At 42.7% G+C, this 11,474-nt stretch overlaps 1 long non-coding RNA gene across 1 annotated transcript; it reads left to right on the top strand.

Annotated features, from left to right (window-relative positions):
- Positions 1–9,282: 9,282 nt before the first annotated feature.
- On the top strand, positions 9,283–11,268 carry LOC127932695 (uncharacterized). Its single transcript, XR_008146363.1, has 2 exons — positions 9,283–9,526; positions 9,726–11,268. It is a non-coding gene; the product is annotated as an uncharacterized LOC127932695 (long non-coding RNA).
- Positions 11,269–11,474: the final 206 nt, after the last annotated feature.

Consider the following 11,474-nt stretch of genomic DNA (forward strand, 5'->3'; position numbering starts at 1 on the left):
CTGTGAGGCAGACTGAGATTGAGGCAGTTAGAGCTGAGGCTGGCTGTGAGGCAGACTGGAAATGGGGAAGGCAGCGTGGTTGTGTGTGGGGCTGACAATGGATGTGGGGCAGACTTGGACTGAGGGGTTTGGGCTAGGGACGTGGGGTGTGGAGATGGGGCTGGAGCATGGGGCTAGGGAAGGCAGGGCTGAGGTGAGGGATGTGGGGCTGAGGAAAACAGATGGGGCAGGAACAGCGGGCTGGAGCTGCAGGGTGTAGGTTGTGGCGGTGTGAGGTGTAAGAGGTAGCAGGCATTTGGTTTGGAGTGAAGGAAGACAGCTCTGTTCCTGCTGTCAGGCTGCCTGGCTGGTAGTGGTGGGGCATGGAGCATCAGTCTAGTGCTGGAGGACCAATGTTCATTGTCCTGGATAGATCCACAAACAGTGGCAAGAAAAAATATGTGAACCCTTTGGAATTACCTAGATTTCTGCATAAATTAGTCATACAATTTGACCTGATCTTCATCTTAGTCACAACAATGAACAAACACAGTGTGCTAAAACTAACAACACCCAAATTATTGTATTTTTCTTGTCTATATTGAATACAGTGCCTTGCGAAAGTATTCGGCCCCCTTGAACTTTGCGACCTTTTGCGACCTTTTGCCACATTTCAGGCTTCAAACATAAAGATATAAAACTGTATTTTTTTGTGAAGAATCAACAACAAGTGGGACACAATCATGAAGTGGAACGACATTTATTGGATATTTCAAACTTTTTTAACAAATCAAAAAATGAAAAATTGGGCGTGCAAAATTATTCAGCTCCTTTACTTTCAGTGCAGCAAACTCTCTCCAGAAGTTCAGTGAGGATCTCTGAATGATCCAATGTTGACCTAAATGACTAATGATGATAAATACAATCCACCTGTGTGTAATCAAGGCTCCGTATAAATGCACCTGCACTGTGATAGTCTCAGAGGTCCGTTAAAAGTGCAGAGATCATCATGAAGAACAAGGAACACACCAGGCAGGTCCGAGATACTGTTGTGAAGAAGTTTAAAGCCGGATTTGGATACAAAAAGATTTCCCAAACTTTAAACATCCCAAGGAGCACTGTGCAAGCGATAATATTGAAATGGAAGGAGACCACTGCAAATCTACCAAGACCTGGCCATCCCTCTAAACTTTCAGCTCATACAAGGAGAAGACTGATCAGAGATGCAGCCAAGAGGCCCATGATCACTCTGGATGAACTGCAGAGATCTACAGCTGAGGAGGGAGACTCTGTCCATAGGACAACAATCAGTCGTATATTGCACAAATCTGGCCTTTATGGAAGAGTGGCAAGAAGAAAGCAATTTCTTAAAGATATCCATAAAAAGTGTCGTTTAAAGTTTGCCACAAGCCACCTGGGAGACACACCAAACATGTGGAAGAAGGTGCTCTGGTCAGATGCAACAATGCAAAATGTTATGTTCGGCGTAAAAGCAACACAGCTCATCACCCTGAAAACACCATCCCCACTGTCAAACATGGTGGTGGCAGCATCATGGTTTGGGCCTGCTTTTCTTCAGCAGGGACAGGGAAGATGGTTAAAATTGATGGGAAGATGGATGGAGCCAAATACAGGACCATTCTGGAAGAAAACCTGATGGAGTCTGCAAAAGACCTGAGACTGGGACGGAGATTTGTCTTCCAACAAGACAATGATCCAAAACATAAAGCAAAATCTAAAATGGAATGGTTCAAAAAGAAACATATCCAGGTGTTAGAATGGCCAAGTCAAAGTCCAGACCTGAATCCAATCGAGAATCTGTGGAAAGAACTGAAAACTGCTGTTCACAAATGCTCTCCATCCAACCTCACTGAGCTCAAGCTGTTTTGCAAGGAGGAATGGGAAAAAATTCAGTCTCTCGATGTGCAAAACTGATAGAGACATACCCCAAGCGACTTACAGCTGTAATCGCAGCAAAAGGTGGCGCTACAAAGTATTAACTTAAGGGGGCTGAATAATTTTGCACGCCCAATTTTTCAGTTTTTGATTTGTTAAAAAAGTTTGAAATATCCAATAAATGTCATTCCACTTCATGATTGTGTCCCACTTGTTGTTGATTCTTCACAAAAAAATACAGTTTTATATCTTTATGTTTGAAGCCTGAAATGTGGCAAAAGGTCGCAAAGTTCAAGGGGGCCGAATACTTTCGCAAGGCACTGTACATAATTTAAACTTTCACAGTGTAGGTTGGAAAAAGTATGTGAACCCCATAGGCTAATGACTTTTCCAAAAGATAATTGGAGTCAGGAGTCAGCTAACCTGGAGTCCAATCAATGAGACGAGATTAGAGATGTTGGTTAGAGCTGCCTTTCCCTATAAAAAACACTCGCAAAATTTGAGTTTGCTATTCACAAGAAGCATTGCCTGATGTGAACCATGCCTCGAACTAAAGATATCGCAGAAGACCTAAGATTAATATTTGTTGACTTGCATAAAGCTGGAAAGGGTTACAAAATAATCTCTAAAAGCCTTGATGTTCATCAGTCCACGGTAGGGCAAACTGTCTATAAATGGAGAAAGTTCTGCATTGTTGCTACTCTCCCTAGGAGTGTCCATCCTACAAAGATGACTGCAAGAGTACAGAGCAGAATGCTCAAAGAGGTTAAGAAGAATCCTAGAGTGTCAGCTAAAGACTTAAAGAAATCTCTGGAACATGCTAACATCTCTGTTGACAAGTCTACGATACATAAAACACTAAACTAGAATGGTGTTCATGGGAGGACACCAGGGAAGAAGCCACCGCGTGTCCAAAATAAACATTGTTGCACGTCTGAAATTCGCAAAAAAAAGCTCCTGGATGTTACACAGCGCTTCTGGCTAAATATTCTGTGGATAGATTAAACTAACGTTGAGTTGTTTGGAAGGAACACACAACACTATGTGTGGAGAAGAAAAGGCACAGCACAGCACACCAACATCAAAACCTCATCCCAACTGTAAAGAATTGTGGAGGGAACATCATGGTTTGGGGCTGCTTTGCTGCCTCAGGGCCTGGATAGCTTGCTATCATCGACGGAAAAATGAATTCCCAAGTTTATCAAGAATGTTAGGCTGTCTGTACGCCAATTGAAGCTCAACAGAAGTTGGACGACGCAACAGGACAACGACCCAAAACACAGAAGTAAATTGACAACAGAATGGCTTCAACAGAAGAAAATACGCCTTCTGGAGTGGCCCAGTCAGAGTTCTGACCTCAACTCTGTACCGGACCACACTCACCACCCTCTGGAGCGCCTTGCGGTCAGGTACCTTCGCAGTTTGCATACTGAGAGAAAGCGTGAAAGAGAGAGAGCAGTTGTTTTCCCCTTGTTGTCTGCAACTGGTGAGTGGATCAGGGCTGTGTGCAGGTGCATGTGTGTGTGTGTGTCGGCCTGTGTACTATGCGCCTGTGTCTCTCTGTTTGTGTATGTTCGTATGTGTACATCCTTGCTCCAGGGTTCTGGTCAGACAGTGCATAGCTGTGGTGGGGCTCAGGCTAAGGACCCGTAGGCTAGAGTGAGTGAACACGTCTGTACACAGAGGGGGGCCTGGAAGGCAGCACTGCCTGGCTGAAGAGCATGACATGTCTTGTCTGGTCCTGGTACGACAGACACCCAGTTTGTTTCCTAAATGGCATCCTATTTTCTATATAGTGCACTACTTTTGGTGAAAAGAAGTGCTCTATTTTGGGAATAGGGTGTATTTGGGAAGCACCCCCCCTGAGACTGTGTAGGTATTTATGTATCCAAGTTGTGGGTCGTTGCCTGGCTGCGACATGACATGTCGTGCCTGATCTTGGTCCTCCCAGTCCTGTCAGGACACCCAAAAAAACAGTATGTCCTGTGTTTATGTGTCCAAGCTGGAGGGCATAGATTTCAAAACCCCAAGTCAACCCCAAGTAAACAACAAACAAGTTTCGTCAATTCAACAGCTTGTTAGTCAGCTTCTCCCTAGCTTGGGTTAAGATGTCGACATGTAGAGATTTTATATTGGGGGCACCTTAATTGGGGAGAATGGGATCGTGGTCATGACTCGAGCTGAATAAGTGGAATGGTAACAAATATATCAAACACACGGTTTCCAGGTGTTTGATGACATTCCATTCGCTCTGTTCTGACCATTATTACGCTCCATTCTCCCCTCAGCAGCCTCCCGTGCTGGACATGGTTGGATGCTAATATTGTCCCAAAGTCAGGAGGTTACCGCCATTGCTCAATGCATAGAAACACCACAATTGCCCACAATGTTTGTTTCTATGCTATGGGGTTGTACCTATTTTGTTTGAAAGTGGCATGTGGTCTACATACTGTATATGTTTTGATTCCACTGTGGATTTGAGTCTTTGTTTTTTCAACGTGTTGGCCTCTTGAAGTCAATATCCAAAGGAACCGCAAACTGTACACACTGTACATGTGATTGTGTCTTCTTGCATACATACATGCAAGCGTGGTGTCATCTTGGATAACTGTAGGCTCTCAGGTGTTCTGACATGAAGCCTTTGTTAAAAGACAAAGTCTGTCAATGTTATTCACATGACAAGTGGACTAAGTCACCTATTCAGGAAACATGTCTTTCATTATACAAAGAGGGCTGGAGCCGGTTTCTCTAAAGCATCTTAAGTCTAATTTCATCTATTTTGATGGTTCTAACGATGAACTTAGCCTTCAGATGCTTTTGGGAAACCGGGTCCTGGTATAAAACGAATGGGTACTTTAATTTGCCTCAAATCCTCCTCCATTACCCTCCCCCAAACCTGGTAAGGAAAACTAGGTCGACAAACAGAAAAATCAAGGGTTACGCAACATCGGCCTCATATCCAAAAGTCACCCATTTTTATTGCTGTAGCGGTATCCCTCTGGAGAAGAGTAAGTTGTCTCGTAAAAAGCTTAACAATTCATTTTCAGATTTACATTTCTGTCTCCCAGAAGCCACCCAACCCTTTTTATAGAGGCCTTTATAAGAATAAGAACTGGTGGAGAGTGATGTTTCTGGCATTATTCAAGTGCTGACACTCAAGAAATCTTTTATTTTTGCGTTCCTCTGCACTCAGACCTTGTTAAAGCACTGTAAACAGACTGTTTTCATGAACATTGGCGATCCAGTGTGTTTTAATGTAGCTATGTCTCGGGTTTGATTTGATTTGGTTGGGCAAATAAGCCAATGACTGTCTGAAAGTGTCACTCAAGTTGTAATTTTCTCAGGAGAAATGCAGGCTCAAGGCCTTATCCCTCTGTAGAGGTAAGGTGTGTGAGCTGCACCTGTAGATGAAGAAGTTAATGATTTTTCATGTCAGGACATATCTCACCCAGGTAGGACATTGGATGTCTCAATGAAACCACCCTTATAATAACTGCTATTACAGAGGAAATCGTTGGGCTAAAAAACAATTACTTGATTTGTTTTTGTTTGGTTTCTATGGTACTCCTAAACAGATCTCCAACTCTAGGGTTTACACAAGTGGAAGAGAGAGATAGTCAGAGTAAGTTGCAGATAGAGGCAAGCGGGAACATGTCAATGGTTTTAGAGGAGAAACTAAAGCTCTTCATGAAAACAACAACCACATGCAATGCTCTTGAGGGTTGATAGACCTCAAGCTGATATAGTATGAATTGTCAATGGAACACACATTAAAAGACCTGTATCAACAACCATGAGGTATTCTTTTTGTTTGTTTTGAAGACAGTTTTTTCAAGAAAAAATAACGATTGATCCATTACTTAATGCAGTGGTTTTGCTTTTGCAGTCTAGTAATGTTCAACATCAGCATACATAACATTGAGTCGAGCCCAAAAATAAGCCACATTTTTCTTTCATATTTGTAAAGATCATCAGTGCCAGCCAATATTACACTAACTAAGTGCTGAAACAGAGAGAACTGTAAGCTCAGGGCAGGGCCAGGGTTAAAGGGTTGTGATGGCAAACCAAGCCAGACCTATTTATCATAAAACCTAGCATTTAGCTAGCATTACCTGTTCCTGTTAGTCACAGGATGTGGTCATCATGCAGATGTCTGCCATGGTGGAAAAAGTACCCAATTTCCATACTTGAGTAAAAGTAAAGATATCTTAATAGAAAATGACTCAAGTAAAAGTGAAAGCCACCTGGTAAAAAAACAACTTGTCTAAAAGTATATCGTTTTAAGTATACTTAAGTATCGAAAGTAAATGTAATTGCAAAAATATACTTAAGTATCAAAAGTAAAAGTATAAATCATTTCAAATGTAATTATATTATGCAAACAAAATGGCACAATTGTCTTGTTTGTTTTTTATTTACGGATAGCCAGAAGCACACTCCCAACTCTCAGACATCATTGTACATTTTACAAACGAAGCATTTGTGTTTAGTGAGTCCACCAGATCTGAGGCAGTAGGGATGACCAGGGATGTTCTCTTGATAAGTGCATGAATTGGACCATTTTTCTGTCCTGCTAAGCATTCAAAATGTACTCTTGGGTGTCAGGATAAATGTATGGAGTAAAAATACATTATTTCCTTTAGGACTGTAGTAAAGTAAAAATGGTCAAAAATATAAATATTAAACTACAGATACCCCAAAAAACTACTTAAAGTATTTTTACTTAAGTACTTTTACACCACTGGATGTCTGTGGAATTATGGGAATTATCCCTAGAGTTCTGTAACTGACAACGACAGTTTCAGGAAGTCTCTTCCATAGAGATCCTATGATTCTATATGTAATTCTAAACTCTCCTAAGCTCTCCTCCTCCTTGGGTTAATAGAGAGCTAACTGGGGTTCCAAGAAAGTGCACACTAACGAGGAAAAAAGTACACAAAACAAATCGTTTTCCTATAGGAAGTAAATTAAGGGTTTGAGTGTCAAAACAAGTTCACATTTTTACGTATAATGTTGGTTATTTTTTAAGACATGATTTGAAAGCACATATGGGGCGTTCACATGCTGTCAGAGTTATTGGAAGTTCTGACTAGGAAGTTTCACTTGAACGACTCTCCAAGTCTTAAGTGGGAAACTCTGAGAAAATGTTGTTACCCGTGTTGCCGAGTTGTGACATTTCACCACGACCTTTCACCTTTTCAACCAAAAGATGAGAACATATCAGTTTTTGACAATTACAAACGTATCAATGCACATAATGAAGCCCAGCTAGCAGTGGTGGTTCTAGCTTGTATGGTTCCCTGGGCGAACCCCCACTTCAGCCCCACCACCACAAAAGAAAGCAGGATTTGGTGGGGATTCTAATGGAGAGCACATGGGCATTAGTTTACACACCTTATTCACAGCATTTATAGTTTTATAGTGGTGGAACATCCCACATACATACCCAGTAATAATAAAATCATCATTGTTACCTACAATATGGAAGTATAAAGCTTTGAAAACGGGAAATGATTAATTTAGTTTATGTTATGCAGGGATGCACACATAAACACATGTGCGTGTACCCACACGCATGCGTACAAACACACCTAAAGAATCCTGCTGGGAAGATGTGGAAGCAAATGGGTCTTCATCCTCATTTTCAGGCTTAGACAACATTTGTGAAGACACCTGTGTGGCTGAGGAGGTGGATGGCTCCTCATCCTGGCCTGTGCCAGAGGGTGCTCCAAAATATTTGATCGATTCCCCCTCCCCCTACCCTGGGCTTCGAGTGGGGAGACCTGAGGTCAACCTACCCCCGCCCCCCTCCCCAACTCGTACTTCTGAGTGGGAGATCTTCCTACCTCACAAACTAGAATCAGGCGCCAACTCCGACAAGGTTAACTGACCCACAGTCCCACATGGTGACATGATATCATTGACGTGATGTGCAAATGAGCGATAGAAAACCGATCGTGCAAATGTCACCATTCCAAATTGTTTGGTGCGGGCGCCCTGTGCCGCCCTGGGCGTCTGCCCATGTCACCTATACCTAAACCCGCCACTGCCAGCTAGTTTGACAATATTTTCAATTTAAGCAAGCTAGCCAACTTTATTATTAGCAACGTTAGCTAGCTTATCAAGCTAGCTAAAACCTTATTGGTTGAAGAATTGGCCCTCTTCTCTCTGGTCTAAAGAGATCCCAGGGCAGTGAAGGGGACATTGCTCTGCAAAGGGTGCCATCTTTCAGATGAGACGTTAAAACGGGTGTCTAGACTCTATGTGCTCACTAAAGATCCCATGGCAGTTATCGTAAGAGTAGGTGTCCTGGCTAAATTCCCAATCTGGCCCTCATACCATCATGGCCACCTTAATCGTCTCCAGCTTGGCTCAGTCATCCCTGCTCTTCCCCAGGTCATTGCTATAAAAGACAACATGCTCTCAATCAACTTACCTGGTAAATGAAGGTTCAGTGAATAAATAAAAGCCCATGAATGCCCCAATAGGCCATAGGGTGCACATACTGTATATATGTCACAAGTTTCACTTCGTTAATTCATTATGTGGAACTCAAAGAACGCTGCGCCTTGGTCTCATCCTTCCGACGACACCCGTTACAATAGGCCAGTGAGTGGGCTGGTTTGTTTTGGGGTGGAGGAGATAGGGCGCCTTCTTTTTTTTGTTTAGGATAATGACTATACGAGAGGTTGACTGGGCTATCCTGGGTTGGTTCTATATGAAGAGATATTGGTTAAAAACATTTAAGAAAATGGCTCTGGCGTTATTTTGCCACTTTAATCGAGGGTAATTGCTGTGTTTACATGTCGCTTCGCTGCTGTTCTTGTGCAACAGGCGGTTGCAGAGGCACATATGGGAAACAGCTGCAGACTGAGAGAGGAGAGAAGGAACCAACAGGAGTGGAAGTTTGACAGATCAGATAAATGATTCCCTTCTTCAGTCAGACAGAATCAAATCAGCTTGACGCAATTCAAAGCATTAACTTTCAACTACATTCTTTACTTAAAAATGTAACTTCTTAGAAAAGGAAGATCCCATATAACGAATTACAGTATTAATAGGACCTTATATTTTGATGTCACATGACATTAAGATATTATATACTATTACCTTAAGCATAGAGTGGGACATTTCAACTGAACAACTGAACATATCTTACACCCAGATAGCCTACAGTAGGTAAAGTGTAACCCACTTTTACGTACATTTTCCCAGACAGACTCCAGACAAATCCGGTTTCTCTAGTCACAACCCCACAATCACATAATATATCATAACCCATATCTTGAACCCCAATATATAGCAAAGCTGGCTAAGTAAAGCTGAACCCACTTTTTGGTTTGTTTCCCAGACAGAGTCCAGACAGATAGGGTTCTCTAGTCTCACCTCCCTCTATAGACAGGAAGTGATGACGATGAGGAATGCTGTTGTGATTACACCGTTGAAGAAAACCACAGTCTTGCGGAGGTACGGCAGCCAGTAGAATGGAGGTGGTGAAGACTCATCAAAAAATGGTTGTCTATTTTTTAGCCTACTAAAGGCTCTTAAAAAGTATCTGACAAGCGGAAGCTGTGTTCATTAAAGCTTTGATACAGTAATTAACGGACGCTTTTTTACATTTCTTCACATTTCTAAATCCTCACACTACAGTGTAAGTACCGAGTCACACAGTGTGTGTTAAACTCTTCCTCCTCTTGAAGCTTGTCAGAATGCATATTCCTTTGTGTCATATTTCAGAAGTACATTAGTGACATCATGGCTAACTGTTGTTGCTTTTAGCTTGCCCCACCTTAAGCCACACAGTGTTTACATGTATATTCTCTATCCCTTCTACTGTCGCTATCCGCTAGGTGGGTGAATTGGGATCCTTGACATTAAGAAACATCACAAACCGAAAACTTATCCACATCGACAGGGCTGTAATGGAACAGGTCGAGAGTCTACATCTCTAAGGAATTAACATGGTCCACACACCAACACAGTTGTGAAGAGGGCACAACAATGCCTCTTCCCCGTCAGCAGGCTGAACAGATTTGTCATGGGCTCTCAGATCCTCAAAAAGTTCTACAGCTGCACCATTGAATGCATCTTGACTGGCTGCATTACCGCTTGGTATTGCAACTGCTTGGCATCTGAGCGCAAGGGGCTATAGAGGGTAGTGAGCGCAAGGGGCTATAGAGGGTAGTGAGCGCAAGGGGCTATAGAGGGTAGTGAGCGCAAGGGGCTATAGAGGGTAGTGAGCGCAAGGGGCTATAGAGGGCAGTGCAGCCTCTATATTTCCTGTCAGAGGAAGGCCCTAAAAATAATCAAAGACTCCAGCCGTTCAAGTCATAGACTCTTCTCTCTGCTACCGCATGGCAAGCGGTACCGATGCACCAAGTCTGGTACCAACAGGAACCTGAACAGCTTCTACCCCCAAGCCATAAGACTGCTAAATAATGAACCCAATAGCTACCTGGACTATCTGCGTGGACACTCCTTTGCACTAACTGTTTTGACTCATCACATACGCTGCTGCTACTGCTTATTATCTATCATGTTGCCTAGTCACTTTACCCCTACCCACAACATCACACTTTAACCCTACCCACAACATCACACTTTAACCCTACCCACAACATCACACTTTAACCCTACCCACAACATCACACTTTAACCCTACCCACAACATCACACTTTAACCCTACCCACAACATCACACTTTAACCATACCCACAACATCACACTTTACCCTACCCACAACATCACACATTAACCCTACCCACAACATCACACTTTAACCCTACCCACAACATCACACTTTAACCATACCCACAACATCACACTTTACTCCTACCCACAACATCACACTTTAACCATACCCACAACATCACACTTTACCCCTACCCACAACATCACCCATTAACCCTACCCACAACATCACACTTTAATCCTACCCACAACGTCACACTTTACCCCTACCCACAACGTCACACTTTAACCCTACCCACAAGATCACACTTTACCCCTACCCACAACATCACACTTTACCCCTAACCACAACATCACACTTTACCCCTACCCACAACATCACATTTTACCCCTACCCACAACATCACACTTTACTCCTACCCACAACATCACACTTTACCCCTACCCACAACATCACATTTTACCCCTACCCACAACATCACACTTTAACACCTACCCATACCTGGGGCGGCAGGTAGCCTCGTGGTTAGAGCATTTGACTAGTAACCGAAAGGTTGCAAAATCGAATTCCTGAGCTGACAAGGTAAACATTTGTCGTTCTGCCCCTGAACAAGGCAGTTAACCCACTGTTCCTAGGCCGTCATTGAAAATAAGAATTAGTTCTTAACTGACTGGCCTAGTTAAATAAATTTACATACAGTATCTTCCTCTCCTCGTACCCCTGCACATAGTTAACACTACTCATTGGCGGTGGTGTTAATATCCTCTCTGTATTGTTGGGAAGGTTCCATAAGTAAGCATTTCACTGTTAGTCTACACCTGTTGTTTTACAAAACGTGACAAAATGTTATTTGATTCAAAATATCCTAACCTACTCATTGATTCATTGACCCTACTTTACTGAAGTT

The sequence above is a fragment of the Oncorhynchus keta genome, chromosome 10 (genome assembly GCF_023373465.1).
Source record: "Oncorhynchus keta strain PuntledgeMale-10-30-2019 chromosome 10, Oket_V2, whole genome shotgun sequence".
Classification (NCBI taxonomy): domain Eukaryota; kingdom Metazoa; phylum Chordata; class Actinopteri; order Salmoniformes; family Salmonidae; genus Oncorhynchus; species Oncorhynchus keta.